This window comes from Phocoena sinus, chromosome 5, assembly GCF_008692025.1.
Source record: "Phocoena sinus isolate mPhoSin1 chromosome 5, mPhoSin1.pri, whole genome shotgun sequence".
In the NCBI taxonomy this organism is placed as follows: domain Eukaryota; kingdom Metazoa; phylum Chordata; class Mammalia; order Artiodactyla; family Phocoenidae; genus Phocoena; species Phocoena sinus.
In genome coordinates this window covers 28,234,411-28,257,657 of record NC_045767.1, presented here as the reverse complement: position 1 = coordinate 28,257,657, position 23,247 = coordinate 28,234,411, and the positions used below count along the sequence as shown (strand labels likewise).

At 38.7% G+C, this 23,247-nt stretch overlaps 1 protein-coding gene across 10 annotated transcripts in view; it reads left to right on the top strand.

The window, feature by feature from the left end:
* The window catches only part of ALPK1 (alpha kinase 1), a 142,318-nt gene that overhangs the window by 8,902 nt on the left and 110,169 nt on the right, over positions 1-23,247 (top strand). For 5 of the 10 annotated variants that reach the window (XM_032633019.1, XM_032633024.1, XM_032633017.1 and 2 more), the window contains one exon: positions 14,945-14,993. The gene's annotated coding sequence lies outside the window, so the exon portion shown is untranslated. Of the gene's footprint in view, positions 1-2,077; positions 2,286-14,944; positions 14,994-23,247 lie in introns of those variants that run through there. The other 5 variants (XM_032633015.1, XM_032633016.1, XM_032633022.1 and 2 more) reach the window with 4 other exon arrangements.

The following is a 23,247-nucleotide window of genomic DNA, read 5'->3' as shown; positions in this document are numbered from 1 at the left end:
AAGTATCCAATGCCCTCTTTTAGGCTCTAGAATACTGAATTTCTAACATTTTTGCTCATTTACTCTCAAACAGAATTTTACAAAAACAACCCTCTCACACATTTTTAAGTTGATATCCATCTTTTATCATCACTTTAAATAGTTGCAAAGGATCTAAGTCAGATGTTTAATAACTCTTTTAGATGTACCCAATGGAAATTATATATGCTAGTAATTTGCTGACCCCATCATCCATTTAAAAACACAGGTACAAGTTCTTGTACATGTACAAGTTTAACAACTGGAAAGTTTATATGATTCATCTCCTTTAACTTTTATTTCCTTTCCACTTTCTCCATAGAATTTTCTCCTAATATTAGTAGTTTATATGCTTGAAAGTTATTTTAATCATATTTCTTGGGAATTCCCTGGCGGTCCAGTGGTTAGGACTCCGCACTTTCACTGCTGAGGGCCTGGGTGGGGGAACTAAGATCCTGCAAGCCAAGCAGCCAAAAAAAAAAAAAAAAAGTCATATTTCTTTACAATAGAAACATGTGCATACTAAAATTAAACATTTTTAAATTTCGTTTTTATTTCCTCTGACCATAGACTTTAAGTGTTAACTTTTAAAATACAGAGTTATACATTACAAGGATTATGAATTCATAATAGATTAGAAAGACAAAAATAAATGATATATTCTGGTGAATAACTATTAAACAGAATAAGATTTTATGGAAAATGCATTTCTCAGTGAGACTTATAAGGTTTTCTCTCTTTTTATTATTTAGTTATTTATTTTTTTTTTGTGGTACGCGGGCCTCTCACTGTTGTGGCCTCTCCCGTTGTGGAGCACAGGCTCCAGATGCGCAGGCTCAGCGGCCATGGCCCACCGGCCCAGCCGCTCCGCGGCATGTGGGATCATCCCCGACCGGGGCACGAACCGGTGTCCCCCACATCAGCAGGCGGACTCTCAACCACTGTGCCACCAGGGAAGCCAGATTTATAAGGTTTGTAAAAATTAGTTCATGGATGAATGTTACTGAAAGCTGGAATAAACCAACCTTCTACAAAAAAAATGCATACAAAGAAAAGAGAAACTCTTTACATAAATAAAAGGAGATAGAAAGAGTTTTGATATACAATTCATTTGGTTATTTGAACTTCTTCTAAGGTCATATATTAAGAATTACATAGTGATCTATCATAAAAAATTTTTTAAGTTGTCTAAATACTGAGTATTTAGTACTTAAAATACTTAGTAGCTGAATACGTAAGTAGTTTCTTTTTCTGTTTTGTTGAGAAGCAGAGTTGGAAACCATCCAGCTTGCCGAAGGATTTGTCACCCACTTATTCGTCATTCAGTTTCTCAGTTTTGGGGAACTATATCAAAAAGGCTTTACCAAGACTTATCAAATTACTACTAATGAAATGTCTTACTCCTTCACTGGAGAGGACACTTCTTTAATCCAGCAGGCTCAGAAAGGACTGAGGAAATTAAAATATTGTTGACGTCAACAACTTTTCCAATAAAATGTTGTTAAACATTTAAATATCTTTTCATGTACTTTTGATATTATTTTGTCAAAATTTGGAGCCGCAGATTTAGATTGAAGGACGATATCCACTATATAACACTAGTTGATAGTCCTCACTGTTAAGCCAATCAGCCCAATGAGATTTTCTATGAGATAAATTCCAACTTCATTTTTTTTTAATTTTTGAATTTTATTTAATTAATTTTTTTATACAGCACGTTCTTATTAGTCATCAATTTTATACACATCAGTGTATACATGTCAATCCCAATTTCATTTTTCAATTCAAAAAACTTGGTAATATAGGTGTCCTTGTAACAATAAGCTCAATTCTGCACACTAATTCTAAAATAGATGGAGCGCCGAATGGTGCTGTAACATGAATTTCTTTTGATAATAGATCACAAACAATGTCATGTTCATTGTTTCTTACTAAGGGTCTCTTTCCTCGGCTCTCAAGGGGACTGGCCCTCCATCCTGACTTAGTCCAAATAAGGAGTTTTCTTGCACTTTCTTTAGAAGAAGGAAATTTTCTGTAGTAATACAACTCCCAGAATACCTTTCACTAAAGCAATTCTAGAACTGCTGAAAGTCCCGGAGTTGAATTACACAATCAAACTGAGACAATAACAGTCTGTGTTTCCTACTTCCTGAAACGGAGGCCGTTTACGAGAAACAGTATATTTCAGGGAGGTTGTGCTATAATTAACTTTTTTCAGAGTTAGATTTGCTAGTTTTATAGTGTATTTCCTCTTCTTCGACATAAAGGTGAGTATCAGCCTTTTAATGACAAAAACTCAGTAGATGTGGGTATAAAAGATGACATAGTTTTTAAGGCAGTATTTTCTTAACTTGTGACCCTGTTTCCACCTGGTGGCCTTCTCTACATTAAAATAACTTTGGAGCTCCAAGAACATTTGCACTTCTGAAAACTCCCCAGAAAGGGAGGGGGAGGGGCGAAGGACCACCTACAGCAGTAAAGTTAGGTTATTAGGAAGAGAAAAGAAACCAGCTTCTTTATTTTTTTTTGAATATTTTATTTATTTTTGGATGCGTTGAGTCTTCGTTGCTGTGCGCGGGCTTTCTCTAGATGCGGTGAGCGGGGGCTACTCTTCGTTGCGGTGCTCCGGCTTCTCATTGCAGTGGCTTCTCCTGTTGCGGATCACGGGCTCTAGGTGCACGGGCTTAGTAGCTGTGGCTCGCAGGCTTTAGAGCGCAAGCTCAGTAGTTGTGGAGCACGGGCTTAGTTGCCCCACGGCACGTGGGATCTTCGCGGACCAGGGCTCGAACCTGTGTCCCCTTCGTTGGCAGGCGGATTCTTAACCACTATGCCACCAGGGAAGTCCCGAAACCCCTTTCTTTTAAAGGCTTAAATAATGGGTACTTCCCTGGCGGTCCAGTGGTTAAGACTCCGGGCTTCCACTGCAGGGGGCGCAGGTTCCACCCCTGGTCAGGGAACTAAGATCCCCAACGCCGCGCTGGGCGGCCAAAAAAGAAAAAAAAAAAGTTTAAATAATAAAGTCCTCAAGTCATGAGACTTGCTAGAACTGCTGCTAGTGAACATCTGGCTTTATTTATCACTGAACTATGATCTTTGATTACAGGAATTGGGATTACTTATTTGAAAAATTAACCTTGGGACGTTTGCCTGGAGTATATAGGTAGTGATAACAGAAACTGTCACTTTTATCATGGCCTCAATAGTTTTGCCAGGAAACAGATAAGGCTGAAAAATTGCTCTTCTCATTTGGGATGAACCCCGAGGGGAATTCTGGATGTGGAGAAGCATTATGTAGAGAGAAAGTATGAGAAATTTAAATCCTTTGTATTTCTATTCAAAAGAGTCCTTTCATTAACCAATTTTAGCATTTAAAATTAGGGGTCCGGATGACTTTTTAAAGCCGCAGATTAAAACCTTTAGAATTGTTTGGAATTTGCAGGTGGGTGAGGGCGAAAAGAGAGGCAGGATTAGAAGGGAGGGGACTTTATGTCACAACATAATGGCATCCCTGTTTGCTTCTATCTCCCTCTGCCTTTTCTTTTTACTTAGTGCAGCTAGTACTCTTATGAGAAACAATATTTGGTTTTGGTTGGCTGATACTTCATTGTTAAGAACATTTTTAATTCTTCACATGTAATCACTGTTGCTGTACAAGTCTATACATGATGCTTCATCATAGTCTCAAGATTCTGTTGTTTCTCCTCTTTCCTCCTTGACCTCGAATTCAAGTGAACCAAAAAGAGTATTAGTAATTGTACCACAGAAGCTGTGCACCTCTAGGTCTGAGTGGTGTGTCAGCAGATTACATGACTGTACGGTGTGCATTATTTTGGGTAAGGGTGGGTGTAGGTTAATTTACCGCTTGGATAACACAACAGATGTAAACAAAAGCCAAGTCAAGTCTTTATATCCACTGACCAAAATAATTTACTTCTGTCTTCCCACCTCCTTTGTCCAAATCCTGTCAACCTGCAGCCTCAAAAGAAACAAAACACTTTAAATTATTCTAGCAATAATTTACTCTCCACTTCAAATGTCTTTTTGAGTCTGAGATGAATTCTTCAAGTTCTTCCCCCAAGACTCCAAAATTTTATAGCATCCACTTGCATGAGTAGAGAGACAATAACTACTTTAAACACTAAAATATTATTTTTTGAAGTTAAAAAAAGCTATATGTAAATTATGATGGATATTATAAAATCTCACATAAAATAATACTGTGTAATGAGCACGCCTGATTTGTTAAGCTGTAACAATCCCCCCTTAAGTGCTATGTGATCTAAGTTTGGGTTTAGAACCTGGAATTTTCCTTAAGAATAAGTGTGTGCATTTCAAAATATTTCTGAAATTCCATGGCTTCTCCCATTCCAAAATTTCACTGATCCCTTTCCCAGAACACAGCACATGTACTATTTTCCTGTCCCTTAATCTTTTGCAGAGAATGACAGCTTTTCAAAATAAAATGTTCATTGTAAATGCTTTTATTTGCTGATATTTTAAGTTCTATGGGTTGAAGAACTTTAACAGGAATGGACACTCAAACTTTTGTTGTAAACTCATTCCATATTTATGGTTTTTTTTAATTTATTTATTTTTGGCTGTGTTGGGTCTTTGTTGCTGCGCGAGGGCCTTTCTCTAGTTGCGGTGAGTGGGGGCTGCTCTTTGTTGTGGTGCGCGGGCTTCTCATTGCCGTGGCTTCTCTCGTTGCGGAGCACGGGCTTTAGGCGCGCGGGCTTCAGTAGTTGCAGCGCGTGGGCTCAGTAGTTGTGGCTCACAGGCTCTAGAGCACAGGCTCAGTAGTTGTGGTGCACGGTCTTAGTTGCTCCGCAGCATGTGGGATCTTCCCGGACCAGGGATCGAATCCGTGTCCCCTGCATTGGCAGGCGGATACTCAACCACTGCACCACCAGGGAGGCCCCATATTTATGTTTATTGTATTTGTTGCCGCTCTATATGGGGGACTCTGTTTCTTGTTATTGACAGTGACATCTATTTTCTCAGGATGTGATTTGCTCTGTTTATAGAGTTCAGTGGAGTAGATGAATTTAAAAGTAAGAATATTATCTGATGCTATCATTCTTCTATGTCTGAAAAACAGAAAGAGCTGATCATAGCTTAAATATCAGTTACATATTAATATCATTTGCCCAAAGTATGGTATACAAATTAATGATTTTAGGTGTCACATATCCAAACTGAAAATTTGAGTTGTGCTTAGTTTAATGTGCATTAAAAATATAATTAGCTTTTAAAATGTATGATTTCATGGATATTATTGCCTAGAAAGATGTTAAGTAAAAAGAAAGTGAGCCACTTTACTATTGATTTTAAGGAAATGATTAAATAACTACTATTACAGATAATATGCAGATATGGTCAAGATTGTGAAAGTGGCATGTAAATGGCTAAAATTTTGGAAATACTGCTGTAATGTGTTTGAGAAGTGGATATTTTCCGAACCAGTGCAATATCTTTGAACTTCACTGGTCCTTGGTGACAGAGCTCAACTGATAATACAATCTGTTGAAATTCCTAATTATAGACGTACAAAATATAGATAGATAGAGAAATGCTTTATCAAACTTTTATCAGACCTGCGGTCCTCATGAATTGTCATAAAATCAAAGAGATGTAGCTAATATTTTTTGAAATAAGAATCATAGAGAGGGTGAATTATCCCAGAGTAAGCATTGTAGCTCCATTTTGCTGGTTTCGTTGAGATACCATTATCTCTGAAGTGGGGTTCAGGTTGGGGCTGAAGGGTGGGAGTTGGGGAGAGCATCATCTAGGTCCAGGGCCATTAACATAACATGGTATGTGCCAGTGACCATTAAAATGGTCATACTGGCAGTTTCTTTTTGGGAATTCATTCTAGGGAGGAAATAATTCTACATTAAATCCCGTGGAGACCACGTAGCTCCTATGCTAGCAGACCAGGCCGGCACTGATCTTCAGTTACTTGCTGCTGAATTTTGAGAGGTGGAAATAGCATTACAGAATCGTAGAGTTGGAAAGGACTTTAGAGACCTTAGCAACACGCCTAATTTTATTTAAAAAATTTTTTTTCTTTTCTTAACATTAAAAAAAAATGATTTTGTATTGGAGTATAGTTGATTTACAATATTTTGTTAGTTTCAGGTGTACAGCAAAGTGATTTAGTTATACATACACTTATATCTATTCTTTTTCAGATTCTTTTCTCATATAGGATATTACAGAGTATTGAGTAGGTCCCTGTTGATTAACTATTTTATATATAGTAGTGTATATATGTTAATCCCAACCTCCTAATTTATCCCTCCCCCCACCTTTCCCCTTTGGTAATCATAAGTTTGTTTTCTAAGTCTGTGAGTCTGTTTCTGTTTTATAAATAAGTTCATTTGTATAATTTTTTAGATTCCACGTGTAAGTGATATCATACAATATTTATCTTTCTCTGATTTACTTCACTTAGTATGATAATCTCTAAAACCCCCCTAATTTTAGAGGTGAGTAAATTGAGGTCTAGCAGGGAAAGGTGATTCGCCTAAATTCATACAACTGGTTTGTGACAGAGCCAGAATTAGAACCCAGGTATCCTAATGCGTGATGAATAGAAAGAGCCTGGGAGCAAGAGACTTACTGTGTGGTTGGGATCCAACGTGAACAGATCACAGAGTTCAGGGAATTCATGAACAGGCAGTATCTAAAAGTCTAAGAAGCCATGAAAGCAGGTCTCTCTCCTACTCACCATAAATGACAATCTGTTCACCAATGCTGAATAAAGATAGTTAATAATAAATATCCATTATTCATTAATGCATATTTATTGAGCATATTCTGTACAGTAGTCCCCCTTTATCTATGATTTTGCTTTCCATGGTTTTAGTTACTCTCCATCCGGAAATATTAAATGAAAATTTTCAGAAGTAAACAATTCCTAAATTTTAAATTGCCCACCCTTCTGAGTAGCGTGATGAAATCTCGCGCTGTCTGGCTGGGGCGTGAAGAGCGTGGATCTTCTGTTTGTGGAGTGTGGCCGCCCATTAGTCATCTAGCGGCCATCTTGGTTATCAGTCCGACGGTGGCGGTATGTGATAGGCAGGCGCTGCGTTCAAGTCACCATGATTTTACTGAACCGTGGCCCTAAAAAGCCAGAGTAGTGGGCTTCCCTGGTGGCGCAGTGGTTGAGAGTCCGCCTGCCGATGCAGGGGACACGGGTTCGTGCCCCGGTCCAGGAGGATCCCATATGCCGCGGAGCGGCTGGGCCCGTGAGCCATGGCCGCTGAGCCTGCGCGTCCGGAGCCTGTGCTCCGCAACGGGAGAGGCCACAACAGTGCGAGGCCCGCGTAACGCAAAAAAGAAAAAAAAAAGCCAGAGTAGTGATACTGGCAATTCGGATATGGCAAAGAGAAGCTCTAAAGTGCTTTCTCTAAGTGAAAAGGTGAAGTTCTCAAATTAATAAGGAAAGGAAAAAAAGTCGTACGCTGAATTTGCTAAGATCTAAGGTAAGGACGAATCTTCTGTTCGTGAAATTGTAAAGAAAGAAAGTGAAATTTGTGCTAGTTTTGCTGTCACACCTCAGACTGCAACAATTTTGGCTCTAGTGCATGATTAGTGTGTAGTTAAAAGAAAAAGGCATAAAATTTGTACGGTAAGATATTTTGAGAAAGAGACAGAGGGAGACCACATTCACATAACTTCTTTTACAGTATATTATTACAGTTCTATTTTATTATTAGTTATTGTTAATCTTTTACTGTGCCTAATTTATAAGTTAAACTTTGTCATAGATAATGTATGTAGGGTATATATAAGGTTCGGTACTGTCAACGAAAATTCACTTACCAAGTTAAGAAAACGTTAGCGTCGAAGAAAGGGGGAAAAAAATTGACTTTTGCGGTTGAGCAGGCATTCCCACCTTTGAGGAGGTCTGGTTAATGTATAATGCAGATGAACACGGCACACTAAAGGGGGAGGGAGGAGGCCCAAACGGACAGAGAGAGAGAATTTTATGCTTAAATTTTCTTGTCCTACTTTAAAATACAAATTTTATTTCATCAGTACTATTCACGGTTTCAGGCATCCACTGGGGTGTCTTAGAACTGATCCCCTGTGGATAAGGGGGGACTACCTGTATGTCAGTCTTATTGCTACAAGGCTTATATACATTATCTTACTTAATATGCACTACAGTTTTGTGAGTCAGGTACTATTATTTGTCGTATTTGTTTAATAAATGGTAATAATTATTATTTCCACCTCTTGGCTGTGCTGTTAGGGTGACTCCATTACTCTACCTCATGCAGTACACTTCCTCCACTTCTAATTGCAACCATTTGCTAGAACTCTGCCAGTGTCTCTTCACATCCCTTGAAAGTGAGATGACATACCTGCCAGACCAGACTTTCCCCAGTACCTGCAGCTGTGTTTGTCCTTCAGGTGCCTTCCTGACTTGAACAGATAACTCCAAAGGAGGTTATGGCCTTACTCCAGGCTCCTGCATCCTGCTATTAAGTGCACTATGCCTGCCCTATACACGATAGGAGAGATCTTTTCTTAGGAAAACTTTGATAAAGGTTAACACTCACTGATGAGGGTTGGGATTAGTCATCTGTGAGAGGTGGGATGTAGGGGGCAGGCAGAGTGGTAAGGATGTCTAGTTGCAAAGTAAGGCTGAAAGAAAAACAGAAGATAACACATGCAGTAAACATCCCTAAGTTAACCATAGGACATAGTAAAAGGAAGTGCCACCAAAATATGTACAGTGTCACCATGTTTTGTTAAATCACTTCTGAATATATGTAGGCATCGTAATTGAGAGGCAAAAATCAGACTTAATTATAGTCAAAGAATACTCAAATTTTGAAAACTTACACTTTTTAAAACTTCATTATGAGTATTATAACCATGCACAGAAACAATGATATCAAAATATTTATAGCGCTTATTTATTAGTGAGACCATAGGTAATTCTTATTTTCTTTTTTACCCTACTTTTTCTCCAGATTTTCTACAATAACACTTTTTGCACTCATAATAATAAACTGTTTCAAAAATCTAAATTCTTGGGCTTCCCTGGTGGCACAGTGGTTGAGAGTCCGCCTGCTGATGCAGGGGACACAGGTTTGTGCCGCGGAGCGGCTGGGCCTGTGAGCCATGGCCGCTGAGCCTGCGCGTCCGGAACCTGTGCTCCGCAACGGGAGAGGCCACAGCAGTGAGAGGCCCGCGTACCACAAAAAAGAAAAAAAAAATCTAAATTCTGAAATAATATATCAGAGATTACTGTGGCACAACCTTCAAGACTTTTATAATTTAAATACTTCTTGATCAGGGCTACTGGGAAGCATCCAGTAGGCTGGTAATACCTCTCACCTGTAAGCTAGTAGCCACTGTGTGTGAAAAAGGAAGTCAGAGTGGAAAAGAAAAGCATTACTTATGCAACAGATTTCAGAAGTTCCACAGCATCTCAACACCGTAATTCCCCCAAGTCACGGTTGTCAAAGGAAAAGCTTTTTAGACTGAAAGCTGCACACTTACAAAGTGAAAGGCTGAGTGAACATGAGGGAACCAAGGAGTTCCCCTGGCCAAATTTTCCCGAAAATATGTATCCCTTCCAGTCACCCCATCTGCTCCCACTCAGCGTCTTCTGAATGCACAGCTCTTCTAAGAGCTGGTCTTTCATTTCACTCTTCTGGAAGGGTGTAGGCATAAGCTGAGGCAGATCAGGAGTTCAATGTGGACATCTTGAAAGTGTGATGCTTATTGCATATCCAAGTGCACATATCAAACAGTTGAAAATATGTTTCTGAAAAGTTCAAGAGAAAAGTTTGAACTGGAGATAGAAATCAGATGACTTTTAACCAATATGTGCTATTTAAAACCATGAACTGAATGAAATCACCAAGGAGTGGATCTAGATGGAGAAAGGAGGAGGGCCAGAGACTGAGCCTTTGCACATTCCAATATGATGGGGTCTAGGAGAGGAGAGGGAACCAACTGAAAAGTCTGAGAAGGAGTGATCAGTGAGATAGTAGGAAAACCAAGAGAGTGTGGTATCCCGGAGGGCAGTAGAGGAGGAAGGGACTGTGTACATGCTGTTGGTAGGTCAACTAAGATGAGGAGTGAGAACTGACCATTGGATTTAGGTATGTGGAGTTTATCAGTGACTTTGACCAGGGCAGCTTCAGTGGAGTGATGGAACAATAGTCTGATTGGAGTACATTTAAAAGAGAATGGGAAAAGACAGGTTGAAAGCTCAAGTAGGAACAATTCTTTCAAGGAATTTTTGCTGCAAAGAGCAATAGCTACTGACGAAAGTGAAGTCAGGAGACTTTTCTCCTAAGGTGAAAGGAATAATGGCTTGTTTGTAAATTGATAAGAATGAGCCAGTGGAGAGTAAAAACTTGGTGATGTAAGAGGCAGAGAGAGAAGAGCAAAAACGTGCATCAATGTGCTTGAGTAGAGAGAAGGGTAGAATTATTGTGTGAATGGAATGATTGGTTTTACATAAGAGAATGGATTATGGTTTTCTCTGGGTACATGTCCAGTAGTGGGATTGCTGGGTCGTATGGTAGTTCTATTTTTAGTTTTTTAAGGAACCTCCATACTTTTCTCCATAGTGGCTGTGTCAATTTACATTCCCACCAACAGTGCAAGACGGTTCCCTTTTCTCCACACCCTCTCCAGCATTTGTTGTTTGTAGATTTTCTGATGATGGCCATTCTAACCGGTGTGAGGTGATACCTCATTGTAGTTTTGATTTGCATTTCTCTAATAATTAGTGATGTTGAGCAGCTTTTTTTCATGTGCCTCTTGGCCTTCTGTATATCTTCTTTGGAGAAATGTCTATTTAGGTCTTCTGCCCATTTTTGGATTGGGTTGTTTGTTTTTTTAATATTGAGCTGCCTGAGCTGTTTATATATTTTGGAGATTAATCCTTTGTCTGTTGATTCATTTGCAAATATTTTCTCCCAATCTGAGGGTTGTCTTTTCATCTTGTTTATAGTTTCCTTTGCTGTGCAAAAGCTTTTAAGTTTCATTAGGTCCCTTTTTTTTTTTTTTCCATTACTCTAGGAGGTGGGTCAAAAAAGATCTTGCTGTGATTTATGTCAGAGTGTTCTTCCTATGTTTTCCTCTAAGAGTTTTATAGTGTCCAGTCTTACATTTAGGTCTTTAATTAATTTTGAGTTTATTTTTGTGTATGATGTTAGGGAGTGTTCTAATTTCATTCTTTTACATGTAGCTGTCCACTTTTCCCAGCACCACTTATTGAAGAGACTGTCTTTTCTCCACTGTATATCCTTGCCTCCTTTGTCATAGTTTAGTTGACCATAGATGTGTGGCTTTATCTCTGGGCTTTCTATCCTGTTCCATTGATCTGTATTTCTGTTTTTGTGCCAGTACCATATTGTCTTGATTCCTGTAGCTTTGTAGTATAGTCTGAAGTCAGGGAGTCTGATTCCTTCAGCTCCCTCAAGATTGCTTTGGCTATTCGGGGTCTTTTGTATCTCCAGACAGATTTTAAGATTTTTTTGTTCTAGTTCTGTAAAAAATGCCATTGGTAATTTGATAGGGATTGCATTGAATCTGTAGATGGCTTTGTATAGTATAGTCATTTTCACAATATTGATTCTTCCCTAATGTTCATTGCAGCACTATTTACAATAGCCGGGTCATGGAAGCAACCTAAATGCCCATCAACAGGCAAATGGATAAGGAAGATGTGGTACATATATACAGTGGAATATTACTTAGCCATAAAAAGGAATGAAATTGGGTCATTTGTAGAGACGTGGATGGACCTAGAGACTGTCATATAGAGTGAAATAAGTCAGAAAGAGAAAAACAAGTATCATATATTAATGCATATATGTGGAATCTAGAAAAATGGTACAGATGAACCAGTTTGCAAGGCAGAAATAGAGACACAGATGTAGAGAACAAGCATATGGACACCAAGGGGGGAAAGTGGCTGCAGGGGTGGTGGTGGGATGAACCGTGATATATGAACTGACATATATACACTAATATGTATAAAATAGATAACTAATAAGAACCTGCTGTATAAAAAATAAATAAAATAAAGTTTAAAAAATAAAACAAAGTAGTATAGGCAAGTGATTTTAGCCCTGTTTCATCCAGTGTGCTTTGTAATTTTGCAATTATCTGTTTTTATTAGTTTCACATTTCTCAGATTTATCTACCTCCATGTGAATCAGATGGTCCAAACATGTTAATGAGACCAACACTATCCATTTAATTGCTTCAGGAGGTAAGAGTTTTTTAATCACTAGTTAAGTAAACAAATCAAAGGGAATGTCCTACTGATAGTAAATCAAGACCATCTTTTCCATACACAAGAGACAACATATTAAAGTTAATATTTTTACTGACATAAACAGTTCCTTGATTTTTATCTCAAGCATTTAAAAATCTATTTTGTACTCTATGACATCTCAATAAACATTTGTTGATTTTCTTTTAAACACACACACAAAGAAAAAAAAGAGAATGGGTGATTCATCTCTGACAGCAGATGGGAAGGCAGGGTGTGGGGTGCAGCTGCTGTTAGATTGGTAGAGGGGGGTGGGAGTCTGTGGAAATCCTCTTCTGATTGCTGAGAATGAGGGTAGAGGAGGGAGAGAAAGTGTTAAATAGGCAACTAAGAGATTGGAAGGTGAATGGACCCAAGAAGTGCAGTGTGATTGCAGCATTAGTTGCTGAAGTTCTGTTTTGCTGAAAGCCTGTTTTCGGTTTTAAGGTTCATTGGATTCACTGGCAAAATAACCACTCGTTTCACAAAAATAGCTTTAATCAATTCTTTAATGAAAGGTGATTCAACTTAATTTCAATATACAATCATTAGAAGGAAAGAAACAAGAATATTAGGGAAATGTAACAGGGTATACATCACCGAATTGGGCTGACACCTACTTCCGGATCCAAATAGCAGCTGCGAAGTCTCAAGTGACAGCAGTCTGGAGCCCCAATTGGGAAAGGTCCCAGGCCGTGCATCCACCCCACGGGTGGGACTTCAGATTGGAGTTCTGGGGACTTCCGTTTATAATTCCAGGCCGCAAATTGATATCATCAGTTTGCGTGCAAAAATGCAGCTCTGGATTCACTTTTTAAAATGCTGTTGATTTCACCATGTGAGTCACAAGATTTTCCAGACCCTGGGGGACTGGCCAGGTCCCCAGGGCTCAAGAAATTCCAAGACCCACTCCCTTATCATAAGCGCCACTTGACTTGCTAGCAGCAGTTGTTAGGTGTGCAAGCAGGGGCGGCGCAGTCCGGGCAGGGTCACAGGTCTGTCAGAGGCCTGCTTCTGCCTCTGAAGCCTGAATATTAGTTTTCCCAACAGAGTCAGAAATTTAAAGTGAGAACAGGTGGCACAGTTATGTTTTCTTCCCATCATTGCTCAGCTGTGTAAAAGTTGGATTTAACTAAAGTTGTTATTTTGACATGCAAATATTAAAAACAAGGGAGTCAAAGGTGTATGTGGATGGTGATTATCATGATTGACCATGGAAATTAAGCTGGTTAAAAAGAACAGACAGGACCTCAAAGGGGGTGAGGGTCTATGGAAAGGTGATAGGATCAGTGGATTAGAAGTCCCAGTGGAATGTTAGGATTGTTGGATTTGGGAGACTCAAAAGGGACAAGATGTGTGGTAGTGGACAGAGAGTGGAATACATGAATTTGAAAGTATGGAAGAATAAATTTGTTCATAACAAAGTGTAGGCTGTATGACCTTGGGAACAAATACCTAAAGTTGGGTTAAGGACAAGATCTTTGAAGAAACGATTTCAAGGAACTGAGAACCCCTCATCACTATATAGTTGAATTCTCCAAGAGTAGGTGTGGTTTGGAGAGAATAGTAAGGATCCAGGAATTAAATGCCCTGGGAGTTGGCAGTTGACAGCAACAATGAGGGACAGTGGGTGATGACATGAAATTCAAAGCTGTGGGGAGGAGGGCTGTGCAGCTTAAACAAGGAAGGAAAAAGCAAGGTCCAAAGTGGCAATAAAGCACAGGAGGCTGCTTATCCAGAACTGGTGGTTCAGGGGCGCTAGGTACCTAAGCTGCCCCTTGAGAGATTTTTCAAGGTGACTGAAAAATGTAAAGCGTTATGAAATGTAATATATTGCCTTTTTTTTTTTTTTTTCCGGCCGCTCTGCTCAGCAGGCATGTGGGATCTTAGTTCCCCAACCAGGGATCGAACCCTTGCCCCCTTCAGTGGAAGTGCAGAGTCTTAACCACTAGACCACCAGGGAAGTCCTGTATTGCCATTGTTAACATATAAAAAAGTAGTGATTATTACTGCAAACTCTTTTAAAAAAAATTTTGTATAAATAACCAGGGGAATTCCCTCTCTCTGGCAAGCCCCAAAAGTAATAAATAGATTTTTTGTTAAGTCGGTGAATGGGAGTTAATAACTTCAAGAGACAAGATATCCAGTAGGGTTTTTTCTGCAAAGGCTTGCTATTTCCTGCATAACAAAATTATCAGATAGTACCACCCCTGATAGTTTAGACCTGCAATAGTGAGGTTTCTCTCCTTTACGGTTGAACTGCTTCAAAAGTCTAAGGAGAGATTTGAGACCTCCTCCTCTGTTTAAGGGGCTCGGGTAAGGGGGAGGCCAAAAGAGATTTGTCCCCCATCAAGCACTCTGGACAGGATCTGGTCTTCCTTGATGTGATATTCCTCCTCCTTGTGTATCTAAAGTGAGGAAGAGCGATGACCAGATGTAACTTCCCCACTCTCGCTGGGGACACAGGAACGTGAGTTTCCTTTGTTCTCTTACCCGGATGTTTCAGATAGCAAGCATGCAACAATGCCTATGACATAATGCAGGAAATAAAGAGTAGAGATTATTTCCTACTGTGTTTATACTTTTCTTATAAGAGAGGCCTCTGAGTTTAACTTTTTTTTTCTTAACTAGGAAGTTCTAAATCAGAAGTGGATTGAAATCTAATAAACACGGATTTTGGGTAAGTTTTCATATAAAACTTTTGAATTAAATTCTTTTTTCCTAATGATATAGCTATATGTAGTCATTGTAGAAAATATGAAAAGAAGAGGAAAATAATCAAAAAATATTACTTAGAGGCAAAAACTCAATATTTTGGTGTATTTCCTTCTGATTATTTTTAAATTATTTTCTTAAATTGTGGTAAAATGCACATAAAGTTTACTTTTGTAACTATTTTTACGTGTACACATTTAGTGGTATTAACTTACATTCACGTTGTTGTGCTACCATCACTCCCATCCATCCACAGAATTCTTTGCATCTTGCCAAACTGAAACGCTGTACCACTAAACAAACACTTTTCATTCTCCCCTCTACCCGCCCCCTGGCAACCGCCATTCTACTTTCTGTCTCTGAATTTGACAACTCTAGGGACCTCATGTGAGTAGAATCATGCAATATTTGTCCTTTCGTTACTGGCTTATTTCACTTAGTACAATGTCCTCAAAGTTCATCCATGTTTTAGCAGTTGTCAGAATTTCCCTTTTAAGGCTGAATAACATTCCATTGTACGTATATACCACATTTTGCTTATCCATTTATCTGTTAATGGACACGTAGGTTGCTTCCATCTTTTTTTGGCTATTGTGAATAGTGCAGATACCTCTTCAAGCCCCTGCTTTCAATTATTTTGAGTATGTACTCGGAAGTGGAATAGCTGGATCATATGATTATTCTATTTTTAATTGTTTGAGGAACCACCATACTGTTTTCCATAGCAGCTACACCATTTTATATTCCCACCAACAGCGTGCTAGGGTTCCAACTTCTCCACAGCATGGCCAAAACTTTTTCTGTTCCTTATTTTTTTTTCATAGTAGCCATCCTAGTGGGTGTAAGGTGGTATCTCATTGTGATTTTAATTGTCATTTCCTTAATGGTTAGTAATGTTGAGCTCCTTTTCATATGCTTATTGGCCATTTGTATATCTTCTTTGGAGAAACGTTCAAGTCCTTTGACTGTTTTTTAGTTGGGATTTTTGTGTTTTTGTTGTTTGGTGGTAGGAATTCTTTATATATTCTGGATATTAACTCCTTATCAGCTATATGATTTGCAAATATTTTCCCCATTCCATGGGTTTCCTTTTTACTCTCTTCATTATGTCCTTTGATGCACACAAGTTTTTAAATTTTGATGTAGTCCAACTTATCTAAAAGTGGGATACCTCCAACTTTATTCTTCTTTTTAAAGATTGTTTTGATTATTTAGGGTCCCTTGAGATTTTATATGAATTTTAGGGTGGATTTTTGCTGTCTCTGGAAAAAACATCATTGGTCCTCAGTGACTTTTTAAAATATAATTGCTATCATACTGTATGAACTATTTTATATTCTGCTTTTTCTTAACATTGTATAATATAGTTATCCCATTAAAAAATAAACATTAGTTCTTTTTATTGAAACACTTCATGAACATACTGTACAGTGACTACATAAAGGAGAATATAAAATGGAAGTATAACTGAAAGATTAGAAAACATTTATGCCTCAAATTATGTGACATCTGTATACTTTTCAATACTATAATCATAAAAGTGAGAAAAATTTGATTTGAGACATGTCAGAGTATTAGGATGCAATATTTATACTGTGAGTAGGAAGGAATGACAACCAATTGTATTAGTTTAAAAGACTGTTAAAATATATACTTATATTACTTTTGACCAAATACAACTCGAATTCATTTATTTACTCAGCAAACATTACTGAGTCTCTGTAGTTTTTGAAGCCCTGGAGACCTAGATATACAATAGATATGGTCTTCACCCTCAGGGAAAGGCAATAAATACTAAAATTTCATGGAAGTCTAGTATGTGTCATGAGCCATGTGAGATCTTAGTTCCCTGCCCAGGGATGGAACCCGCGCCCCCTGCAGTGGAAGCATGGAGCCTTAACCACTGGACTGCCAGGGAATTCCCTCACTTTCTTTTTTTTTTTTTTTTTTTTTTTTTTTTTTTTTTTTTTTTTTTTTATTTTCTTGTGGTACGCGGGCCTCTCACTGTTGTGGCCTCTCCCGCCAGGGAGCACAGGCTCCGGACGCGCAGGCTCAGCGGTCACGGCTCACGGGCCCAGCCTCTCCATGGCATGTGGGATCCTCCCGGACCGGGGCACGAACCCGCGTCCCCTGCATCGGCAGGCGGACTCTCAACCACTGCGCCACCAGGGAAGCCCCTCACTTTCTTTTTTAATCTTTGCATTAAACCTATGGGGAAGCAGTGTTAGCTCCATTTAGAGATGAGGAAAATAATGTTCATGTCATAAAAGCTGACCAAAACAATAAAATAATTTGGAAATTGCCTGACGGTCCAGTGGTTAGGACTCTGCACTTTCACTGCTGAGGGCCTGGGTTCGATCCCTGGTCAGGGGATAAGATCGCCCAAAAGCTGCAGGGTGCGGCCAAAAAAAATAAAATAATTTAACAACAAGGTCCTACTATATAGCACAGGGAACTAACTATATTCAATATCCTGTGATAAACCATAACGAAAAGAATATTAAAAAAAGAATGTCCATATGTGTATAACTAAGTCACTTTGCTGTACAGCAGAGATTGTTACAACATTGTAAATCAACTGTACTACTTCAATAAAAAAAAAAATTAAACATTAAAAAAAAAGCTGAGCTACCTGTTGAAGGTGACACAGAGAATGAGTGGCAGAACTAGAATACAAGCTCAGGGCTGTCTGTGTCCACAGCTCATGCCCTTTTCACTCTCCCAGGTTGCTTTTCAGCGATTATGACCTAGCACAGGAGACAGGAGTATATACAGCTAACTGTAACATGAACAAAAAACTGTGATAGCAATTAATTCTGCTAGATAAGAGTCAAGAAAGGCTTTAGGAGGATGGCATTATAATCTAAGGCTCGAAAATGAGGATTTCATTAAAGGTGGAGAGAGTAGCATTCATTCATTCATTCACTTATCTGTTCGTAAACCTGCACTGAGCTTCTCCTGTGTGTTAGTTACACAGCTAGCTCCAGTTGTGTGCTGGAGATTCAAAAGAGAACCAGTGAGACACTGGCCACTCTCAGGAGTCACAGTCTCTGGGAAGACAGTTAAGTAACTGATGTATGACAGAGCCTCCGACCAAGCTCTGCCACAGAGTCAAAAACAAAGTGCTGGGGGATGCTATTCCAGGATACTAAGGGCAGGTGCTCAGTGGCAGAAACTATGCTGCACTGTATGTAGTGCTGAGCATGGCAGGTTGGACTCTCCATGCCAAGATCAGAGGCTTGGACTTCATCCTATAGGCAACAACAAGCCAACAGACATTTTTAAGTAGAAAAGTGACACAGTTCTGTTGTTAAGAAGCTATCTGGCAGTCCATGAAGAGTAGAATGTGGAAATGGGGGAAGAGACGGGTAGCAGGAAAACCAGTATAGAGGCTAACAGTCTGAACTGGAGAGGACCCAGTACAGGCAGCAACAGGAGAGACAGAGAGCGTGGAGACCACATTTATGAGAAGGTGGCAGACCTCCTCGACTGTAGGATGTGTAGTGAGAATAAGGTAGGAGTCAAGAGAATAGTGTGAACAGAGGATTCAGGTGATATGTATGTTCAGAACCACTGCATTATTTGAAAGTGAAGGACCTATGGAGCATTTCATAAATAGATAATACTCTTTTGAATTATCAGTATTTCTTTCATATATTTAGTCATTCTAAAATACTCTAATAGTTTAATAGTTTTTTTTCTCTCAAGCAATTTAAACATGCCCTGCAGTGCTATTTACACTGTTAATTTGGTTAGCAAACTCTTTCTCCGTAGTACAAGTGTAATTTTTATTGTTGTTATATTAAAACATCATAGAGACAAAACAATGGATTAATTTTTTTTCTATAATGAAATTCAAAAAGATTAATGGATTTTTACTGAAATGGAGTTAAAAGAAGATTATTGGTGAGGTAAATATGTCACATTATAATGTTTCAAAATGTTTTCCATTTTCTCACATCATTACTCAGTCTTGTAATTTATTAGTATCTTTTTTATTCTGTGGAGTGCAATATTTGTTTTCATTAAGTAAAAATATACATTTAGTTATCTCATGTGCCTGTGTTGTTATGTGCCACCAGAAGAGGGCGGCAGTGAGGCGTTAGAAAGAATAAATTTACAGGCTCTTCAATTGCTGAAAGACAGTTAAGATCATGACGTGAATGACGAAAACATTTGTTCGGGCAGACAACCTAATTAACTGACTCATTTTCTGAGCCAGAGACTATGACATAAACATTGTCACAGAATTTTCAGAAAATCTGATGATGATCTTATAAAGCAATACGGTAATAATTTGTGGAAATTTCTGTTAAGATTGATGAGGATCGACACTAAGAGATACTCTGAAAATTTTACATCCGTTTGCAAGGAGGAGATTGGAGGGTGAATTAAAAGTAAGCATGTTGTTTCTTGTCATTTCAACAGTGTAGGCAGAGAATGTAATAGTTTATAGAGACAATAAAAGGCATTCTCTTCTTTGAACATTATAGATATTCCTGAAATAAAAAGAAACACTTCAAACTTATCAAACATGCAGTAAGCAATGCATACGACAAATTGACTAAGAGAGGTTGCCCAGACTTATCCGATATCTTCTTTTATAAATATTTAACAACCACAAATTTTTTTTATTGAAGTATAGTTGATTTACAATGTGTAAATGTTGTGTTCTGATGTACAGCAAAGTGATTCAGTTATACATATATATACCTTCTTTTTTTAATATATTATTTTCTATTATGGTTTATCACAGGATACTGAATATAGTTCCCTGTGCTATACAGTAGGATCTTGTTTTCTTTTTTTTTTTGATTGTTCATCTTTTATTATTATATATATAGCTTAGTAGTAGAAGAAATGATTGTGGTCAGTACATGTATGAAAATTATGAAGGTCATGGTTTAGATAGTAGGACCTTGTTTTCTATCCATTCTATACATAATAGGTTGCATCTGCTAACCCCCAAACTCCCACTCCATCCCTCCCCCTTGGCAACCACACATCAACAACCAATATTTCTGAATACCTCTTATGTGCTAGGAATTATTCCAGGTGCTGAATATTCCAGGATATAGAACAGAACAAAACAGGCACATTCCCTGCCCAGTTGGAATGTATATTATAGTGGGGAGGATAGACTTTACACAAAGCCTTATAATTAATTCATTAGTTACAGTTGAGAGAAAAAATGGAAACCAGTCTACCACAGGGCCCTAAATAAATTAGTTTGGGCTCAACCCCCAAATTGGAAATTCAGTGAAGTTTTAAAAAGGATTCAAGAACAACTTGTCTGAAGTTCTTAATACCCATTTATATTATTTATGTCTTTCACAATACATAAAATGGATCAGGTAAAATTTACAGAGTTGTGAAAATAACATTGTAAAAGAGTATTTGGGTAGTTGATATGCAGCAATAAAACACTTTGCCCATTTGAAGTGTTGTAAAATGCCCCTTGCCTCCTTAGACTTCTGTTTTGTTTCTTTGACCTCCATTGTATGCACTTCCCTCTGTTGGCTCAGCTCTCTAAGCCAGAGCTGAGACAGTTCCCCAGCTGACTCTGATGAGATCCATTAAGGTGAACCATAGCTGGGTTCTCAAAGATGCTTATCGATTCTTTTATTCATCCTTAATTGATTATCTTTCCAGTTCTCCACAGCACCTGTTTCAATCCAGGATCTCTCTTTTCAAGCTGAACTCACTCCTGCCAGATTTCCTTCTATTTGACTTAGGTTACCGGGTTATCCATGATGAACTCTCAGATTTTCTCTATATCATTAGCCATTCATTTCTCCTTCCATTCTGCCTCAGAAAAACAATGTTCTACCTTGTGTCCAAGCCTACTCCTTCTATCTTCTTAAACCAACATCTTTTTACCTATTTTGTGATTTTTCTCATTATTCATAGTCCCTTTCTTTCATCTTTTTTTAAAAAAAATTTTGCCTTCTGACATCTTCTCCTTAGCCTATGCACATGTTCAAATCTAATGATTCTTATGAAATATTCATTTCCCTTGAGACTATATTCTTTTTCCTTCCCTTAACAGCAGTGCTTCTCAGAATAGTTCTGTTAAACTTCCTTGTTTAACACTCATGCATCAACTCTTCTGGTCTGTCCTCTTCGGAAACATCTATTTACAAGATCAATGAGAACATTCCAGGCACCCAATCTAGTTGCCTCTTCCTAGTTGTTATCCTGGGGCTTCCTGTAGAACTTGTTGCACAGTATCATGTCTCTACACTCTCGTGGTTCTCACATTTCCAGCTGCTGCTTCTGTAGGCCACTGTTTCACTCTTTGACTCCTGGATAGAGGCATTCTCTAGAAGTCCATGTCTTCTTCATATCCAACCTTTGCCTCCTTTAATCTCATGTAATGGCTTCAATTATTGCCCCTGTGTGGATGATTCCCAGATTGATCTCCTGTTCTAATCTCTCTCCTCAGTTTAACTAACATTTCCCACCTCTTGTAGAGAGCGCCATTTCTCTACAAGGTTTCATGGGCACTTCAAGCAGAAATGGCCTGAACTCATCATCTCTCAGTGGTGTCCGGGCACCCTGGACTACCTGCTGGTTCCTGTTATGATCTGCAAGATCCTTCTGCATCTTTGCTCTTGCTGTGTCCCCATCTCATGCCATCTGTCTGCAATGCATCTCTTCACACCATTTCCCTCGTTTCCTATACCCTGCCTCTTGCCCACTTTTCCCACTTGTTGGTGTCTCCGTCCTTCAGTGTTTGGCTCATGTTTGGACTTCTGAATAAACAATAACTGAACTAAATCTCCTCTCCCCCATCCTTTACCCATTCTTTGCTTAGAATTCAACTATATCTGATCACACTCAGTCTTGTATTTGAGATACACATTTGTGTTTGCTGTCTCTGTTAAACCCTGAGTCCTAAAAGTACTGGGACTATGTCTCATTCATCCTTACATCCCCTGCAGGCCCTGGCACATAGCAGAAACCATGGAAATTTTGCTTAGTTTGCATTGTTGGAAGAAAAGTACCACAGATCTTAATTTTTAAGAATTGTTACTTTTGAAGAGCATGGAATTTGTAATATGCAGGCTACAAATTTGGGAGAATGTAGAAAGTATAAAAACAAATTTATAATGAATAAAGTTGACATTTTTACCTTTGTCCTATTTTAGACAGACTTTTAGGGAATTTTACTCTGCAAGAGGCTTGTTTAAGGGTGGTGAAATTCTTGGAAATTAAGATTGTTTCAGGGTCTGGGATTTTATTTTACTCTCCTTAGAGTTAATAAGTTAGCCTGCTACTGTTCCATGGATGCTGGCAGAAGACATGAGACTCTTGGGTCGAAGGCAAAGGACTTTACTACTCAGAGCACAGCAGGCAGCATGAGCATCGTGTTGCCATCAGTTCTTCATGTCCTCCTAGTCCAAAGGAGTGACACTGAACGATCCAGGTAGACGTTAGTGGGTTTCTGCTGCAGTCAAGGAACATTGAGCTTGGGGAATCCACTGCTTTTATAGCAAGGCTACTCTTTGGCCCAGAGTAAGACATTACCTCATCCCTCAAAGTTGAGGCAAATACGAACCTGATAGATAGCCCAGGCAAGGAGAGATTGGTCTGGCATTCTTAACATCCAGCAAAAACTTGCAGACATGCCCACAGCCCAGGGTGGACTGCCCCTCCCCAAATCGTGTGGTGAGAATAAGGATTGTGGTGATCCTGGCACATCAGAGGGGCTTAATACATACTTGTTGAATCAAATTAACTAATTAATGAGAAGAAGGGGAACCACTAAGGAACTGAAAAAAGGCAGAGAGTCCCCTGGTTAGGATGACCATCCCCTGAGAAAACAGTTCTAGATTTCAGATCTGATTAGGAGAAAAAAATAAGAGGGCTAATGAGAATAAGCTATTGTAGGCCGCCTGGTTTCATAACAAATAAAATTTCTAGACACCTTACCTCATGACAAGTGAGTCTATGACTCATATACAAAATAACTGCTACGTCCAAACAACCTAAGGCAATGTCTGTAGCTTGCTAAGTTAGTATTACAGTAACCATAGTTCTTTACATCTGCAGCCTTTTGCTATATACTGAATTTCACTGCAAGTTTTAAAGAACTTTAGACACTATACTCATTTGGGAACTTTTACCAGACATGATTTTTACTTTCTCAAAATGGTAAGTTGAACTACAAATCAAAGTAGAGTCTGCTAGTAAATCTGATCAGAATTAAACACTTC